The sequence below is a fragment of the Melanotaenia boesemani genome, chromosome 22, assembly GCF_017639745.1.
Source record: "Melanotaenia boesemani isolate fMelBoe1 chromosome 22, fMelBoe1.pri, whole genome shotgun sequence".
In the NCBI taxonomy this organism is placed as follows: domain Eukaryota; kingdom Metazoa; phylum Chordata; class Actinopteri; order Atheriniformes; family Melanotaeniidae; genus Melanotaenia; species Melanotaenia boesemani.
The window spans coordinates 23,375,162-23,394,088 of NC_055703.1; positions in this window are offsets into that span (position 1 = coordinate 23,375,162).

The following is an 18,927-nucleotide window of genomic DNA, read 5'->3' on the forward strand; positions in this document are numbered from 1 at the left end:
GGTTTTAAAAACCTGATCCCAACTAAAACGAAGTAAATTAAATTAAACGTGGTGAATGCTGACTTGTTGGATCTCCTGATCTTACATGTGTCGTGTGCAGCTTCATCAAACCTTTCCATCTGCCTGTAAAGTGTAGTAAGAGAGGTATTTGTGCCTCAAAAGAAATCCATAATTTGAAAGTTTTAGAAGCTTCTGTTTAAAAGAGCTCTGTTATTTCACCCCTCATCCACGCTCTGCAGAAGGAAAACATCTGGCTTAATAAAGGTTAAGTTGTCACGTAGCAGATGTGGAAGATGTGGATTCTAATGATCTACATGGTGATCAGGTGGGTTGAAAACACATGTGACCATGACATCAACAGCATTGTTGGACTTTGAAAGTAAATAAAAAAATAAATAAAAAAGCCTAACCCTTCTTTACATGGGTCCCTTCTTCCTCTTCCTCTGGTTAATTACAGAAGTGGAGTGGCCAGCCTCCAGCTGCTTGTCATCTACAATCATCCTTTTCTAGAAAGACTGCTCTCTGGTATCAACTGCCTGCAAGATTACAGCCTGATCAGTCAGATGCAGTCAAGCTAGTAAATCTATTCTGTTACACTAAGAACCAAAGAAACCTCAAGTCACAAAACCATGTTGGCTCCAAACTAGTCTAGCTCCTGTCTCTGTCCTCTGGTTTTAAACTTTGTGTTCACATTTCTACTCAGATCTAACAGGAAAGATCTCTAATCTTCACACATATATGTGGTGAACATATATTTCTTGCACTTGCATGTGTGTTCTGTGTTCTGCCCTCTTTGTGTGGTCTGTGTGGAAAAAATAGGAGCAGAAAGGTCTTTTGGGTTTTGATAAACCCGTCTGAGTGCATGTTATCGACAGAGGCAGCAAACTATTTCTTACACATGAAAGAGGTAGAAGGAACAGAGAAGGGTTTGTGTCTGTGTGTCTGTCTGCACATTGATGAGCACTCACCGTTCATAGATCTATAAACTCAGCTTCTCCTTTCATCATCTACTCACCATCTTGCTCAGTTATGATTCCACCTCGTTAACAAAGTCAGTAAAGAGAGATAAACACCTGACAAAGCTCTCAGAAGCAGATTTGTGGTGGTTCACACACTTTGACCTTAATGATCCACACACCAACACACCCTGCTGTGTCATACTGCCACTGCTTGTAATGAGGACTTTTATTGCTAGTCAGGATGAAGTGAAAATCATACAAGAAGAGTTTAAGTTAGAGAAATTAGGTAATATAACAGTGTTTAGTATATAAAACATACAGCACTAACCTCAGTCTTTCATTTTTATTCCATTAAACTTGCCTAACGTTGCTTGGATCCAGTAGTCCCCAATAACATATTACCTCAAACACAACTTAACTAATACAAAAAATCTTATTTTACTTGTACAGATAACCAGCCAAGGCAGCTGAGTTCGAGGCTGAAGAAATTTAACTAAATATTAACAAATAAAAGCAAACTGAGACCCAAGAACACAATTCAAGGGTCAAATCTGAGGCAAGTAACAATTCAGATCTATTAACGTGTGAGTACAAGATTAATGATGTTGAAACATGTTCAGATAAACATTCTTCAGACATACAAGAGCGGATTAGGAAAAGAAATTTGTGCCACAATACCTTTTTTATTATCTAATTAATCCTAATTTTGAAGAGTGGTACAGTATTCTATGTAATGTGAGGATAACGGCCCAGATCCTCCTTACCAGGCTGGGACAACCAAAGATTATTAGACTGTACTGGACACCAATCAGGGGTCAGCAAGTTCAGTCCTAGAGAGCTGCAGTCCTTCAGCATGATTCAGATTAAATGGATCCAGCATCTTATCAAATTCTGCTCTGTGACTCATCATTTAAATCAGATGTGCTGGAACAGGGAAGCATCTAAAACCTGCAGGATTGCTTGAAAATGACCCAGGTGGGTGGAAGTGCCAGGGACCCACAACCTGTGGTACTGCCCTAAAATACAATGCTTCTGGACAGACAAGCTCCTTTCTGTGTTTGTTTATTCCTGCTGGGGGACTCCTCCTCCCTGAGTAACACAACAAATGCAGAGTGGATTCAAATAGCTATCATGTCTGGTAGGAGACTGATCATTCAGCAGTGGAAGTCCGTTCATGTACCATCAATCTCTTACTGGTAAATGCTCGTAAACAAAGCGGCAGCATATGAGCGCGCCTCTTTTACTCAGATGGGGAGATTAGAGCAAAATTCTAAACAGTATAAATTAATTCAATATATCACCAGCCCATAAAGAACATTGTTTGGATCAGTTAATGAGACATGAAACTGGTGACACCATGTAAAGTTGAACACAGTCATCAGGATTGTCAGTCATTTATTTATTCTTTTGCCGCTCTTTTTTTTCCTTTTCTCTTTTGTTTTTCTATGTTACCCAACCTGTTATCTTGATTTGGTGTATTCCACAAAGTGGATTTACTGGTTTAGCTGGCTATGTTAACCAAGACTAAACAGTGATCTTGGATTTTTTGTTCCAAAATGGCTAATCTAGGTGACTAGAAAGAAGGGAGAGTACAGCACAGCTGCGGTTTTTTACCGGCTAACAGTGCACCTTAGCTTTAGCCCACATACCTTCGTTAGCTGGTTAGCTCACATTGAATCCGATTTGGCTCAGTTAGCTCTTAGCTACAGGTAGCTCGGAGTTTGACAGACATCAGTCATCCACCCTCATGCTCACAGCCCCCCTCTCAGCTCCACCTCTTTGCCCATTTTTGGATTTTCCAGGAATAATGACATGCATGACGCTGCCAAGATGGCGACAGCGGGAGCCGCCCACTAAGCTTCAATTCAGCTCTTCAGAAACCTATGGGTGACATCAGGAGGCTCCGCCCTTCTTTTATATACAGCCTATGGGAGCAACTCATGGACGTCGCCCCTGTGGAGAATGAAGGTGTTTTAACACGCACTCTTTTCCTGGTGAGAGGATTCCACACCTGCATTTTTCCCACATTCCTTTTTAAACTTGCGATAGCCGGGTTGCATTTTGCACCAACGTGTCTGCTTTAGTGGATCTCTGGTCGTCTCTGTGCAACGATGGCTGTCAGTGATCAGCTGATTGTTTGTTTATTGTTCAGCCGAGAAGGAGGATGGTTCACATATTTACCCCAAAGTACTGTTTTTGGCAGGACCTTCTCTAACACAGCGGCTGACTAAAGGATGTAGCTGTAGAAAGAATTTATGTTTCAGCTATGCAGGGGCGGGGCTAGGAAAGTTCTCTTGGGGGCCAGGCAGGAGTACTGACCAGGAAAAAAGTGAAGAAAAATGTGTAAAACAAACTGCCAATGATCTATTTTATCAACAGGTGTTTACAGTTATTAATCAACCAGCTATAATAAAACAAATAATTAAGTTCTAGATAAATTCAACTATTACTAAGCTGCCAAAAGAAAAGAGAAAAGTACAGTTAATTACTCCTGATCATTGTTTATAAAAGTGAACCTCCAATCACCATTTCCCATGTTCTTAGACGGATTCAGGTTAAATTAATTTACTCAACATTTTGCCCTCCAAAGTTCATATGATTTATTTTAGATTGGTAATACTAGCAAATAGTTTAAAATAAAGTTATATAATGTCAGTACATTCTATTAAACCAATGTTATACACTGTATGGACGTTAGTCTTTATTTTTGTTTTATCAGTTCTCTGTTACTATATTTACTGCAGATGTTACACAAAAACAACATGAAGATCATTTTCTCCTGTGTGCATCTTACCTGACAATAAAGCTGCTGGTGCCTTGGGTGGGTTTGGGGCAACCTTCTGTAAACCTGTCATCGTGATGTCTCACAAAGATGTCAAACAAACGGGTTTCTTGTCAATTTTCTGCTGAAGATGTTGTGAGCATTATGTGCAATCTGCCCTTTCATCCCAACATGACATCCATCATTATATCAGAACAGTTAACTAAATGCAGCTCGACCAGCCAAGTGTGAAAAGCTTTGCTTCGTATCTGTGGAACTGCTGTCAGCAGATGATGGATGATGTGGCCCTTGGGGCTGAGTGGCTGGACCACAACTCATGTACAAAGAGGACACTAAATGCATCAGAAGATATGTACTGAAGGCTGAATATGCAGTTCAAACATGCATGATGACATGACCACATGTCAATACGCAACATCCCAGATCAGGATGCTTGGCAGAAAGATGAGCTGCTGTTTACGGTTATATGCTCCCTTTGAGAAAAGGGACATTGTTATCAGCTTTGTGAGCATTAAAAAGGATTTTTCTGTAAGAATTGAAAATAATTTAGACTCACAATAACAACATGCTTAATGAATTCATGCATTGTTTACAATATGATGCAATATGATCCCAATAAACACTGAGCAGCCAAGATTCCTGCCTCTGTGCCAATGGGAAGCTTTCCAGTTTGAGTGTACACAGATAAACCCAAATATCACGTGTGCCTTCACACAGACATGGTCAATGTGTCTGTGCAAGCCTGCAGCAAACACAAATCATTTAAATGGAATATTTCATGAGACTTCACTGTTGGCTGAAGTCCCTGAATGTGAAGTCGGGCATGAGTGTGCTCAGGGCGGGAGATGTGTTGGTCTGTCTGCTTTATTTAATATAATCTCTGTTAGCACAGCAGCGAGGCAATAAGAAAAAGAAATATTCTGATAGCGCCTCAGCTTTTTATCCCTGATCTTTTAGACTTCCTTATCAACTTTTCTTTTCTTTTTTTCTTTTCTTTTCTTTTCTTTTCTTTTCTTTTCTTTTCTTTTCTTTTTTATTGTATTATTACTGTGTCCACCAAGGGGCAGAATACAAGTGTCAGATTGTGTACAACAGGGTTTTGAGCCAAGTTTTTACCATAAAGTGACACAAAAGGTCTCAGAAACTGTATGTATCAAATATAATACATACAGCATTATAGGGTTAAAGGTAATACAATCTGGAAAGAAGAAGAAGAACGGAGGTTTTTGAACAGAGAGGCTCTTTTGCACTGATGCACCTGCATCATAACAAATAAGTGGAGTCATTTTTGCTGCACGGTTGCTGACAAACATCTATAATATTTATAACTTTCTGCCATTTTCACCTTCCGGAAACTTTATCATGCACATAAATATGGTTTAAAATGACCGAACAGACATTTTCTTTAACAGCTGAAGGATAGTTTAGTCCGATGCAGCTGTGCTTATGAAATCAAGATTTTATTGGTGTAGAGCAGAAGCCTTGTAATGGTTTTAAATGGCTGAACACCTTGTCTTATTGGACCACCTTTGGGGCTGACTTTTTTCTGACAACAGGAACAGAAAATGATGTGAATGAGGGCTTTGTTGAGAATTTGGCTAGCAGTATATGTGAGCACAGAGAGTAGGAGGGGATGTATAGATTTGGAACCAGGACGAACGAAATTGTGATATGGTCATTTTATAAATATGCTAAATAATGCATGACAACATTTAGCTTTTTTAGCTTTATCGCATAAAAATAATAAAAACATGCACGTCCAAAGACATGCATGTTAGGTTAATTGATTATTCTAAATTCTCCCAAGGAGTGAGTGCGAATGTGAATGGTTGTTTGTCCCTATGTGTTGTCCTGCGATGGACTGGTGACCTGTGCACCTTTTATTCCATTCAACTGTCATGTATAGAGACTGAATGAGGAAGGGCTTTTTGTGTTTAAGGGAAAATATGCTTGTCTTTGCAAAGAAAGCTGTCGCAGCTTCTCAGATATATCGACATGTTAACAGCAGCTAAGTTGGGGCGGCTACACTGTTTCTGTTTGGTTAGTATGGACAAACAAAGATGCCATAACATAGGGGCCTGCCTCATAACAGCACATTTGATCATTAAAAGTAAAGAAAATTGATGGTAAAACATTGATCATCTTCTTACAATGTTGTGTATGGAGACACTAGGGCCTGATTTTTAAGGCAACCACATTATGGTAGCTTCCTGTAGAAGGCCAAGGCCCACCGTAAAACAAAAACTTCTCAGAAACTTCCAAAGAAACAGCGACCTCACGGTGTTGACTCAAAAATCCCCAGGTTTAGAATACTTTCCATGACATGCCCAGAGACTGGTGCATTCAATAGAAGCCCAAACCTGGATCCCAGGATCTGCTGCCTGCATCCTGCCGCCAGGCTTTACATAGCTGTCCCTTTCACTATATAAATCAAAGAATGCTGCAAGTTCACTGTCTGCACAGTTAGAGACCTAAACTCTACAAACTTGTTTAAAAGTTTAGGCATTTGATTATTGGCACCACAGTCTCACAGCAATTTTGGAAGCTCCCATTAGTCACGATCTGTTTGTGCTCCTGGACATGATTTTATGTGTCATTTGTAGCTGAGGTGGAAACTTGGAGAGGTTAAAAAAAAGAAAAAGGAAAAAGGTGAACAGACGTCAGTGTTTAATGCAAGGCAAGCTTGCATGTTTTCTCATCCCCAACCAATTAAGCTATTCTTTACTGAGCCTGAAGCAAAGACAATAAAGGGAGTTTAGTTTAATGGTTAGTCAGTAGAGATCTGATTCAAACTGGCTGCCTCCATTTGAAAATTTATTTTCAAGCACATCTAACTGGGAGGAGAACCTAGGGTCGAACTAGAACAAGCTGGAGGAATTATATATCCCTTCTAGCCAGGGGACACTTCAGGACCCCTCAGGAGGAGATGGAAAGTGTAACTTGGGAGAAGGATGTTCAAGTTTCTATCCTGCATCTGCAACATTTCCTTGGACAAGGAGAGGAAAATGAATGGATGGATAATCCAAAAAGACTGACTCAGTGGTGTGGACATAACATAAACTTGAAGCGAGTTCTTCTATTTAGAAGTTAAACTGAGCTGCAGTGGCTTTGATCTTGGCAGAAGTACTTGGCATGGAACTGGTAAGTAAACAGGTCTTTCTGGGAACAAAGCATTGCCTCTCTGGCATGGATCTGGACAGAATACTGAGCATGTGTTGTTTTCCAGGTAAGTCCTTGAAATGTAGAGCAGGGCAGATGCATTTCTGTGAAAGCGATGCACTGTCTCAAAGCACAAACTGTGTCCATCTGCACACAAGCATGTAAACAGTTCGTCAATGAGACCTGAATAGTTTACACAAAGGAAAAATGAGGCAGCAACACAACATAAGAGCAGCAGATTTGTTTGTTTGTTTTCCCTCTGCATAAGTTTCTCTTCTAATTCTACCTAAAAACATGAATGCAACATTTTTCCTGCACGTCTACTTACAGAATGAGCATCTGAACAATCAGTTTAGGGTTCATCCTCTAGCAAAAGTCAACTTTTTTATTATTATTATTTCTTCACTAAATGACAGAAATAAATTGGATTGTCTTCTAATTTTTGTGTCCTTTTAGGAAAACTAACACTTTTCCTTTAACTTGAGATTGCCTCGACATAATTTCAGAATAATTCTCTGGTTTTAAAGAGATTAGCAAGAGTATTTTTAAAAAACTCCCCAACTATTTCCCTCTCGTATAGTCATGAAGCGTGGAGAAGTGATGGGAATTGATGCATTGTTAGGTGTGAATGCATGTCTGCTAATGGCCTAATAATTGGAAATGATGGCAGAGTGTAAGCTGCAGTGATGAATTACAGTCAAACTGTGAGCACAGCAGGTAGGTGGCAGATGCTGCAGGTGCTGAGTTGTTGAGTGTTTGGTTCGCTGCTGATGTTACACACTCTAAAACACACATACATGCAGAAACATTAATATTGGAGCCACATACAGGGGATGACGTATTTGCATTAATAAAATGGCGGTAGTGCTGTATCTAACATACAAAACTAATGGTAGATGGAGGTTTAGTTCGAGGTCTGGGACACACACACACTGTCAGTTATAAGGGAAATCCATTAAGAGAGAGGTTATATAGATGCAGCTCACTGCCAGGAGATCTTTCAGCTCATGGCTAGGTCTGCAAACTGTTGAGGAAATGTTGTCTAATGTGAGGTTGAAATGACACTGTTTAAATTACAGCTTCAAAGCTCTGAGGAGAGAAAGATTCCTGCCATTTGCTTTCTTCTTTCATTTTCATTTCTATATTGCTGTGAGTGATTTTACTTTTTGGATGAAGCTGTCATCGCACACAGTCAAGCTAGTATAAAGTCAGGCTTTGACCGGCAGATGGTCGGCCCTCCTGAATCTGGTTCTACTGAAGGTTTTTCTTCTCCTCTGCTGCCTTAGCTTGGCATTTCTTTTTGTTTTCTAAACAAACCAACGTGGATTATAAAATCAGTTTGAGTAGTAAATTAGAACTGGATTACAGTGAAATGGACTATATCTCTGAACGTGCCTTGAGATGACTTTGTTATTAATTGCTGCCACCCAGTCCACACATACTGCACCCGACCTCTTTGGTCCCACCCACTGCTGGTGAGCTCATGGGGGACCAATGTTACCGCTTCAGGGCCACGCCACTAGGTTTGGGGGCCCCAGTGAACAACAGAAAGTGCAATCCAAAGGTTATTTTCTTTAAATGAGGTCTTTTTGAACCCCTCTTTGTCCGTCTGTGTTGGGTGACCCTACCAGAGACAACCCCCAACAACTGAGCTCCTAGGATCATAAGACCATGCAAATCCTTCCACTTCCATAAGGTGGTGGTTCAAGGAGAGGACTCAAGTGAGGGTTTCCACAGTGATCCAGGATCTGCATCAAGCAGTTGTGGAGGAAAAAGGGGCTAAGCTGAAAGGTGAAGCTCTCAATTTACCGGTCAATCCCTTCACCTGAGCTGTTGGTACCAACAAAAGAACGAAATCTCCCTTAGTAGCAAGAAGTTAAGTCACCTGGGAGGCCCTCAGAGTAGAGCCACTGCTCTTAAGATGCCTCCTAGTACTTCCCATGAGGAGGAGAGACTGGGGAAAATACAGAATACTTCGGCTGGACTGTGTATCTCCGCTGGCCTGAGAACAACTACAATTAAACTAGAAGAATTAAGCTTTATATTTATGTTTCCAGTCCTGGTGTAATATCAGCTTGCTGCAAACACTGAATCAACATCTTCAGCTAAGTATAAACATCTGGAAATTTAACACAGTTTTTTACATCTATAGACCATTAAGAAGTCTTTTAGACACATTTTAAGCCTTCTTGTCATGGTCTACAAATTTGAAATGATTCAGAACTTGCCCCAAGACAGGATTTAGGATGAAGTCCATTTTCACAACAACGACGTAGTAGAGAGGGACCCCGAAGGCCGAGAAGGGCTCCTGCTCCAAAACATTTGTTATTATAAGTTATTTTATTTTACCCATCATCGGGGTGATAATAACAGTTCTGGGCCACTGATCCTTCCGTCCTGTCTTCTTTTTTGCAGATCAAGGTCAGAGTCCAGTTGTAATTTCCCCAACACCAAAATATTTGTTTTTACACCAGTTGAGCTCAGATTCCAATCCCATCCCATAATATACATAGACATGTATTCTCCACCAGAAAATGTCAATCTGATATGAAATAGGAAAGATTCAGAGTGAGAGAAAGAAAAACCTAAACAATATATATCTGCTCAACAGCGTCAAGATATCCTCCATAAACTGAGGATCATCTTTTTTTCTCTCTGAGATTTGAAGGCAGATTCTTGTCGAGGCTTACCTCAGCTCAGTCGGGATTAGTGGGCTACACACCAACGTTTATTCTGCTTCTCCAGGCAGATGTGTATGATTTTAATAGAAATGTCTGTAAATGTTAAGGTGGGAGTTAAAGGTTTGATCCTGCTGTTTGGAATCATTTTATTCCCCTTAAAAGAGTCACATAGAAGATGCAAAATGGCAGAGGCTAAAACAAGATGTATATTTACAGATGTGATGTGTGCAGATGTGTGAACATGATAAGGTAATATACTGAAGAGGTAATAGTTTGCACAGGCAGTATGATTAACATGAAAGGTGCATTATATTACTGTAATGGAATACTGGAATACACTGTGTAGTATTATTGTTTTCATGACAGGGGGAGACGGAGCCACAGAGAATGTCCTACATTATCTTTAATGTCTTTGTTTTTTCAATTCAGTTGTCTTGATTTTGTGCTTTCTCCACATCCTAAGCAGTTGCTGTTCAACAAGAAAAGGCTGTGATATTCCTTTTACTTAAATTCATAACATCTGGAGCTTTAACAGCTGGAGATGCAGATGAGATGATGCTGCAGAAAGGAACAGAAAGAAGATTGTTGCTTTTAATGGGGGCAGAGTTTAACCAGCTGTGTGTTTCCCTTCATCTTCATGTTATTAATTAATTTAATTTTAACAGAAAAGAATCCATAATGACAAGAAAATAGTCGACAAACAACCAACATCAAGACAAACAGAGCACAGAGCCATCTTCTCTCTTTATGTTGAAGAAATAAGAAATGATACAAAAACATTATGCAAGGATGAGAAATGAAGATGCGACATACTTGCATGAAAATTTTGCAACTATCAGCTGAGTGAAGTTATGTTACAAACTAAAACTAAACTACTGGAAATGACTCTTTTTAATGTTTGTCCATTTTCCTTGGTAGAAATTTCCTGCTGTTTGTGTATACATCTTTTTTTTTATTATTTAAATAATAATAATGGATGGCAAGTTCAAAAGCCTCCTAATGTATAGTTAGATTAAATATATATATTTAAAATAAAATTATCTAAAATAAAGATACAGCTTTGATCACACTGGTTCCAGTAAATAATCCATGCCACTGATCTGAAATAAACCTAAAACATCAATGCAAATTACTGTGTGCTGCTATTGCTGATAAGATTTTGATCTACTGTCATTTTATTAAATTATGTTTGTTTGACTGTTTGATTCAACACTTCACAAGCAGATAATTTGATTTATGGTGGATTTTTATTGAGTCGGGGAGAAGAGCCCTTTTGGTTTGTGAGACTCCAGCCAGAACTATGAGCAACAATAAAAGTAATTTAATCATATCAAACTTTTTTGAAAAACAAACAGTGACAAAGAACTTCCCAGTAATGAAGCGGAGACGACACTGTGTCTTAACTTTTTCTTCATACTGGACACTTTTTTACTGTGTAAACTGACATATTTTTTGCCCTTATTAAAGAATTTCTAAATAATTTGATTTCTGTCAGGAACAAGGGAAAAGGATTGCAGGGAGCTACAAGTCTCAACCCAATTAGTGACCTCGTTCGCTGAGCACATCTTGTCTTTTTTTCTCTCCGCTCTTCATCGCACTTTCTATTCACCACTCTTCCCCTCCCCTTTGTATCCCTCCATCCTCTGGACCATCTATTGCCCGTCATCTCTGCTCTCTTCTTTTTAGCTTTCTTTCTTTTCTTTTTTTTTTTTTTCTTCTCTGCACAAATGAGTCCATTTCGCCTGGGGGATGAGACCACGTTGGTTAAATCAGATTGGGGCGAGGTTATATTTGGACTGTGGCAAGAGAGGAAGAGACGAAGAGAAGCATCAAACAGCTGCTTGATGGCTGCATGGCCTATTTTACATCAGCAAACTGGCTGACAGTGAATACTCAGGGCACATTCAGCTGACAATATTAGTAATATTGGTTTAATAGACTCGTGGGAAGCTTCCTCACTAATTACCATCAATGCAGCACTGACTTATAATACTGATGTAAACCGGACATTTTCAACTAGAACGACCAATAAAAAGAAAGTAATTATACAGAGATTATTTTATTTATTTGTTATTTGCTGGTGTATTTACAGAAATACACATCACTGCTCTCAAATGAATCGTGTCTTCACTGTTGGTCTTTTTGGCTTGTTTTACATGGTGACAGAAAATAAAATCATTTGTTTTTCTCTGTGAGACAATAAAACTTTTCAGTAAGCCGTCCAGTTACAGAGACCATCCATTTTTAAATCGTTCCAAATGGTTTTCCATTTGCATTTCCATGACATGAGGCTATGTAATATGTAAAGCTGCTTCTTCGGTGTGTGAATAGGTGGCAATATTCTCTGCAGTGCTTTTAATCCAGTTATGAGAACAGTTTTTCACTTCTGGGTAACATTTAGTCAACAAGACTTTCTGGTTAACTTTAGTTCATAGAATCACCTGGTTGTGGTTAGAAATCCAAACTACTTTGTTATGATTGGAAAATTACATTCTGTTTACAACCTTTTAAGGTTTAAAACCTTTGCTATGATAAGGTTGTTTTAGATTCAACATTGCATCATAAAAACATATCAAGAAGGTTCTAAAACTGTTCAGAGTACTCCTTGACCGAAGGTGCCTCCATGATATATTTGCATTCAGTCATATTTCACACATAGATGACTGCGTACCGAGTTGGTCTTTTACAGGCTACATTAAAACCTCTTGAATCTCTTTACAAGGAAGCTCTAAAAATACTAGATAAGAAACCTCTGTCTCATCATCATTGTGGTTTACTGTCTAGTGTAGGTGTGTAATCATGTGTAATCTGTAACTGTTTAAGTAACACAATATAATTTGCACTTTGGAATTTTTTTATTATTTTGTTGATTGTAATGCACTTTATGATGGTGACTGTGCAATAATAGGGATCAAATGTACATTATGTTATTTTATGTATCTATGTTGTATTATTTAAGACTTGTTTTAAATGGCGTCAGCCTGGACAACAGATGGAAGTTAGCCAATGGCTAAAATCAGACAAATTTACACAATGTAGTACATGTAGTTGCTCTTATGACCACTAGAGGTCACACATTTAAACGTATTTACACGTTTTTGCCTGCATGAGCAAAGAATCCATGTAGCTGTTTTTTTGGAGGAGAGAGGAGATGTTCAAGAGAAAGTGTGGAATATTTGGTCTGATATTTTTCTGCAGTCGCTGATCACACAAACACATCATGACAGGAAATCTGAGTGTCTAGAGTTAAAGATGCAAAATGGGATTCAAAAAGCAAACTGGGGATATTGATGTTTTCTTTACAGCACATCAAAATTAGCAGCAACGATCTTTGATGTTGACATCAGTACAACGTGTGTCTTAGTGTGCACACAATAGTGAGAAATGGAAATTTCCAGAGCGTTTCATCCACAGCATCCTTGTGAGGGTTGCAGAGTCAAAGAAAAGAAGAACAGATGATAGGAGAAACATCAAGGTCTAACAGCATTGAGGTGGACCTGTGACCAGTTGTTAAAGCAACTCTACATATGTTTCAAACCTAAAAATTAGGTTCTTCAGACTCATTTTGATGCCACACTGACATTCTTTCTGCACATTCCTGTCCTTGCCCTGCAGCATCCCAAGACTATGAAACCCCGCTTCACAACTGTTTGTTTTTCTTCTAGCCCAGATTAACACAAAGCAAAGCACCTCCCTTTACAGCACAGTGTCTGACGTCAGCAACTGGATATGAACATACTGGCTGCTGTGAACGAACCGTGACTGGTTCAGCAAAAAAATTGCAAAAAGACATCATTGAAAAGAAATCTACGAAAGTCAGAAAATCTGCCAAAATTCAGAAGTGCTGTTTTAAAGCCCCACTGCTGAACTTTGGTAGATTTTCTTACTTGGGTGCCTCCTAATAACAGCTATTTCAGCATCCATTTTGCATCCGGTCTCTTCTCTGAGCTCTCTCCAGCCAGTAAAAGTCACTCCGATGGTGACTCTTCTCTTATCTCTTGCTCTGTCCCTTTCTCTCTTTTTTGTCTTTGCTTCCTCTAAAAATGTCCTACTGGGATACTTTGCAGAATCAGTCATGGTGTGTGTTCAAAACGGCCAGTATGTCAGCGAAGTGCCACAAAGTGAAATGTTGCTGTCAAGTGATGTGTCAGGATGGAAAAAAAAAAATTATGAAGTGTGGTTTCTCAGCCTCAGATATCTGCTCATGAACACTGGCTCCAGGAATTGTGTATAAAATGTCACCGTGCCATCAAAACATGTCATAATTCTGAAAGTTATGTAGATCTGCTTAAACAGAAGAGTCCCAGGGAGTTTACTAAAGAAACTTGCAATGGTTCTTTACTCCAGGTTTGTCTGGATTTACACAGGGATCTAAGGCCCTCATAAATTTCAGCAGTTAAGTCAGCTGCTGGTCTTTCCTGCTGCTGCAGGTCTATTTGAGATGATGGGCTTTTCCACAATGCACACAAAGCTACAGTTAAAAAGTCAGGTCAGACTCAAAATGTGATAATGTGGGTCTGCTGAGGTGCAACCATGTTTACTCTCTGGTCTATGAGGTAAGAAACAAAACTTAAGCTGGGTTACAATGTTTTTTTTATTTAAAAAACTAAATGCATCTTTCTTTCCAGCATAAATTAGACTAACATTTACTCAAAAGTTTGGCAGAAGTATCAGCGTATGAAATCCAAACTTGTCACAAACTGACACCTGATGAAAAACCTCAGTGGCAGTTCTGCTGCTCTTACTTTCCCATCATAAATTTGTTTTTCATGCACATGCTTTTTTTTTTGTGAGAAACCTCCATATGTAGCTATGAAATTAGCATTCACTTGAAGAAATCTAGCTTGGAGCAATCAGGTTTTTCTATTCCCCATAGACACTGATAAGGAAAAACATGTTCCTGCTTTACATTATATTAATGAAAACAGCTCACTGGAGACAGCCGACCTTGTTTTTTTTATGTAATCTATGCTGCTAACTTTCAACACCCTAATATATGTGAAGCTCCATATCCAGATCTTCCAGTTTCAGTGCTGCAATTTTAGTATTTAATACAAAATCCTGTGACAACTGCACCAGAGAAAATTTTATTTACTGTCAGCCTCTCACAAACAAAGAGTGTAAGTCTCATACTAAAGAGACGTTATTAAGTACCAACAATCTGTCCAGGGAGACAGAGAAAGTGATGTCTGCATCCATTAATGCTAAAACAAACCAGAATTCATTGCAATGCAATAAAAATTGACATTTAGTTGCTGCACGTTTTGAGGCTTAATGTGTTTATCTCCTTTGAACAGACACATCAAAGCAGCTTATGAATTTAAAATCAGACATGCTTTATGTACACAATAAATTTCTCACTTTCTTTAAGTGGGGTTACATTAGTCTGACGGATAATTTGGGTCTTTATTATGTGGGACTGCTGACATCAGTAGATTTAGTGGAGTGTTTGCCTCCACTGTTGACATGCTGTCATTATAGTTTATGGTGGGAAATGAGAAATATTGTAAGCTACAAAAAATGTCACATGTACTAATTGTAATTGCCATGTTGAGGCTGATGTGAAGCTTTTACTGGTGAGTTCAATAAAACTGAGTTGAACTAAAAACTGAAGTGCGCGTCTTCATTTCTAAAATAACTCCCAGGGATCCCAGAATTTAATATCTATTAGTGAAATGAAAAACTCAGTCCACACTCTTTTATTCCATGCTTTCACATATCAAAGCATAAGTAAAAATAAACCATGTGGTCTTTACCAGGTCTGAACATATTACACAATGTCATTATTTATATTACACTGACTTTATTCATTTAACAAAAACTAAGTCAAAAGCAGAAGCAGAGCATGAAAAAAAAAGATATTCTTACTTTTTGCTTCTTGCTGGTCTGGAGCTGTCAGATGTTTGTTAACACAATGTCAAAGAAAAAAGGCAGCAGCAATGATCTTAAGGTGCATTGAAACCAGGAGAGTCCATAGAGTTCACTTCATATTAGGCCAGGAATTCAAAACATTTCACACCTTAGCTGGGTTTGATTTGCTTTCATACTGCAATGACTAATCTGCCTAAACAACATCAAGTAGTTACAACTGCTAGCTAGGGGGCAATATTCTGTTAAAATGACCACAAACCAAGAAATAAGAAGATGAAAAACCGGCTCATTGATTAGTGGGGACCAAAAACGGCTCATTCACCACAAGTAAACAATGGTCTTCAACCCTAATGTGGTTTTCATAAGAAACTGTCCAGTATGAGCAGAAGGAAAGACAGCGAGCTATCCAGCAACATGTCCCACATCACATCTTTGGTTCACTGGATGGTCCGTTTGCTTCCACATTGCACGGCTGTAGCTCAAGAAGTCGTCTATCAACCTGAAGGTTAGTGGTTTGATTCCAGACTACATGCCAGAGTGTTATTGAGCAACATAATGAACCCTACTTGACTCCTGATGTGTCTATCGCAGTATGAATGTTTGCAATAGGAAAAAGCACTAATATATAAATGGCTTATATAGTGTTTTTATCCAAAGCACTTTACATGTACGTCACCCATTCACACACTGATGGCGGAAGCTACCATGCAAGGTGCTCAACCATGACCCATCAGGAGCAATTAGGGGTTCGGTGTCTTGCTCAAGGACACCCCGACATGAGCTCTTCGGGCCAGGATTGAACCGGCAACCCTTGGGCTGCAGGACGACCACTCTTCCCACTGAGCCATGCCACCCCAGCCCCAGCTTATAACAGTAGAAGTGCTGTGCATGATTGGGTGAATGTGACATGCAGTGTAAAGTGCTTTGAGTGGTCAAGATGACTAGAAAAGTGCTATATAATTTCAGTCTATTGCAGTGAACTGTACTATCTGTGAAAGCAGACCAGGGTTTGTTTAAAACAGACTAACAGTCCAGTGAAAGCACCCATAGAGAAGCAGTTGTAGCTGTCCATCATTCTGGGAAGGGTTATAAGGACACTTCCAAACAATTTGGAGTCCATGATTTGATAAAGATTATTCAAAAGAGGGAAATATTTAAGACAGTCCAGCAAGTTCTGCCTAAAGACAGTCTGTACAATGCTCACAGAAACAACAAAAAAAACAAACAAACAAAAAAAACAAAAACAGATCTTAGGGTGCATTCACATTGGAACTGTTTGGTTTGCTTTAAGCAAACCCTGGTCTGCTTATATAAATAGTCTGGTCTGTTTAAACTCTGGTGCAGACCAAATAAGCTAACTCTAGTCTGCTTCAAAACTTTATACAAAACCATAAATTTATTGTTGCTCCATGTTTATTCTCGGTGAACAAGCAGTTTTCGGCTCAATTAATTGAATTTTTTTCTTCTTCTTCTTAGTCAGGAGGCCTTTCGGGGCATATCACCCCCTAGTGAGCAGCTGCTCTAACTGCGTAAAGTGGTTGAAGCAGTTTGTTCTGTTTGAGTGAAGTGCAGTGTGAAAGAAAGAAATTTTGAAGTTTCCCTGCCTAACTAAACCAAGTCCCCTGGACTATCCTGCTGTGAATATGCCATCATACTCTACAGGTCTCAGTTGCTTCTGACAAAACTACAAAACCTCTAGAAGAATGTAATTTGGACAAAAAAGTGGAGATGTTTGGTCATAAAAAAATCACAAAAATCACAACATATTTGCACAAGCACTTGGTTGCATCTGTCAAGCACAGTGACAGAGAAATAATGATGAGTCATTGAGTCAACCAGGAAGTCCTCTGTGTACCTGGACTCAAATAAGAGGCCATCTGTCTGACAGCTAAAGCTTGTCTAAAACTGAATCATGAAACAGGACAATGATCCCAAACAGATCAGCAAGAGAACTGCTGAAAAAGAAAAGAAACAAGGAGTTGCAATGATCCAGTCAAAGGCCAGACCTGAACCTGACTAAGATGCAGTTGTGCAACTCTTAAGAGAACTATAAATAAACGAATTCTGCAAACTTAATTAACTGAAGCAACATCATAAATAGTGGACCAAAAATCCTGCACAATGATGTGAGAGGCTGATTACGTCACACAGAAAACCATTACTTGCATTTATGACTGCTAAAGGAGGCTGCAAAAGCTATTGAATCATGATGTGTGCTATTGCATGTGTTGTTGAAATAACACAGGAGGATCTCGTAAGGGCCAGATGTCTTCAGAGATGTGTTCATATTATACTTTCTTTTTCACATCATTCTACATGGGAGAATTTAAAACTGGGGTTCTCCTCCACCAGCACTGTGCCTTAAGCCTTCTTCACAACAAAGATTTATACATTCCTCTTTACCAAGAAAATTACAACACAGCAGAGAAAATTGTGTTTCTGTGATACATACATTATCACCAGCTTCTTAGGTTTAGCACAAATCCCACAGGAAAAAAAATCATGCAACAATACAGGTAAGAATGTCGGCTCTGAAGCTGCTTCCACAGGAGACTTGATTCAGTATTGAAGTGTCATACATTTCCTACAAGATTTCATTTTATGCTTGAATCACAGAAAGAAAAAGTAATCATATGGACATGTATCGGCATTTAGACAAGTTGTCATCCCAGAATTAGAAATTCAGTATAGCAGCATGCATCTGTCAAACCCAGATTAGACTTTCCGTCTGCATGTTTGTACTGAGCTTTCCATCCTAACGCTTGATGTGGGACAACAGCTGTTCAATGGACAAAGTGCTGAGAGGCAAACAAATAAGTTTACATTCAAGTCACACAGAGGGGGCAAATTAATCAGTGAAAACAGGAGCAGACACTCAACTGTATCAGAAGTCTGAGAGTGATTTCTATTTTCTCCTTTTGATGAAACTCATGTTTAGCCGTGCCTCATCTCAGTCTTTATTTTAGTTTAAATGGCATCTTTCATGCACATAACACCAGCTCCTTATTACTCAGCAACAGAGACAATTCAAATGATTGAGTGTTTATCTCTCACATTCCCCCCACACTCTAAGATTATGAATCTCATAATTAATATGTCCAGCCATGCATATATGTATGTGCTTGTGCATTGTGGGGCTGGGTTTTGTCCATTTGCTAAACCTTTTGAATAATAATCGCACTGCACAATTGTAATGCAGGAAGTTTTCAGTGCCAGTCAGCTATTTGTTGAGAGGATTCATTTGCATAAGTATTTTTAATTATAACTGTGAGTGATTCATCATTTTCAGATCATAAGATTTAGTGTTGCTCATGTATAATGAAACAACCAACAACTTCATAGTTTCTCCCTCATTACCTGCTTATGAGTTAGTAATGGCCCTGAAGCTAAACACCCTTTCTAAGAAATCACAAGGTCCCAGGACTGAAGGCCTAGCCGAAAGACACATGACAGGGCCAGAGGGTAAACCAACGAG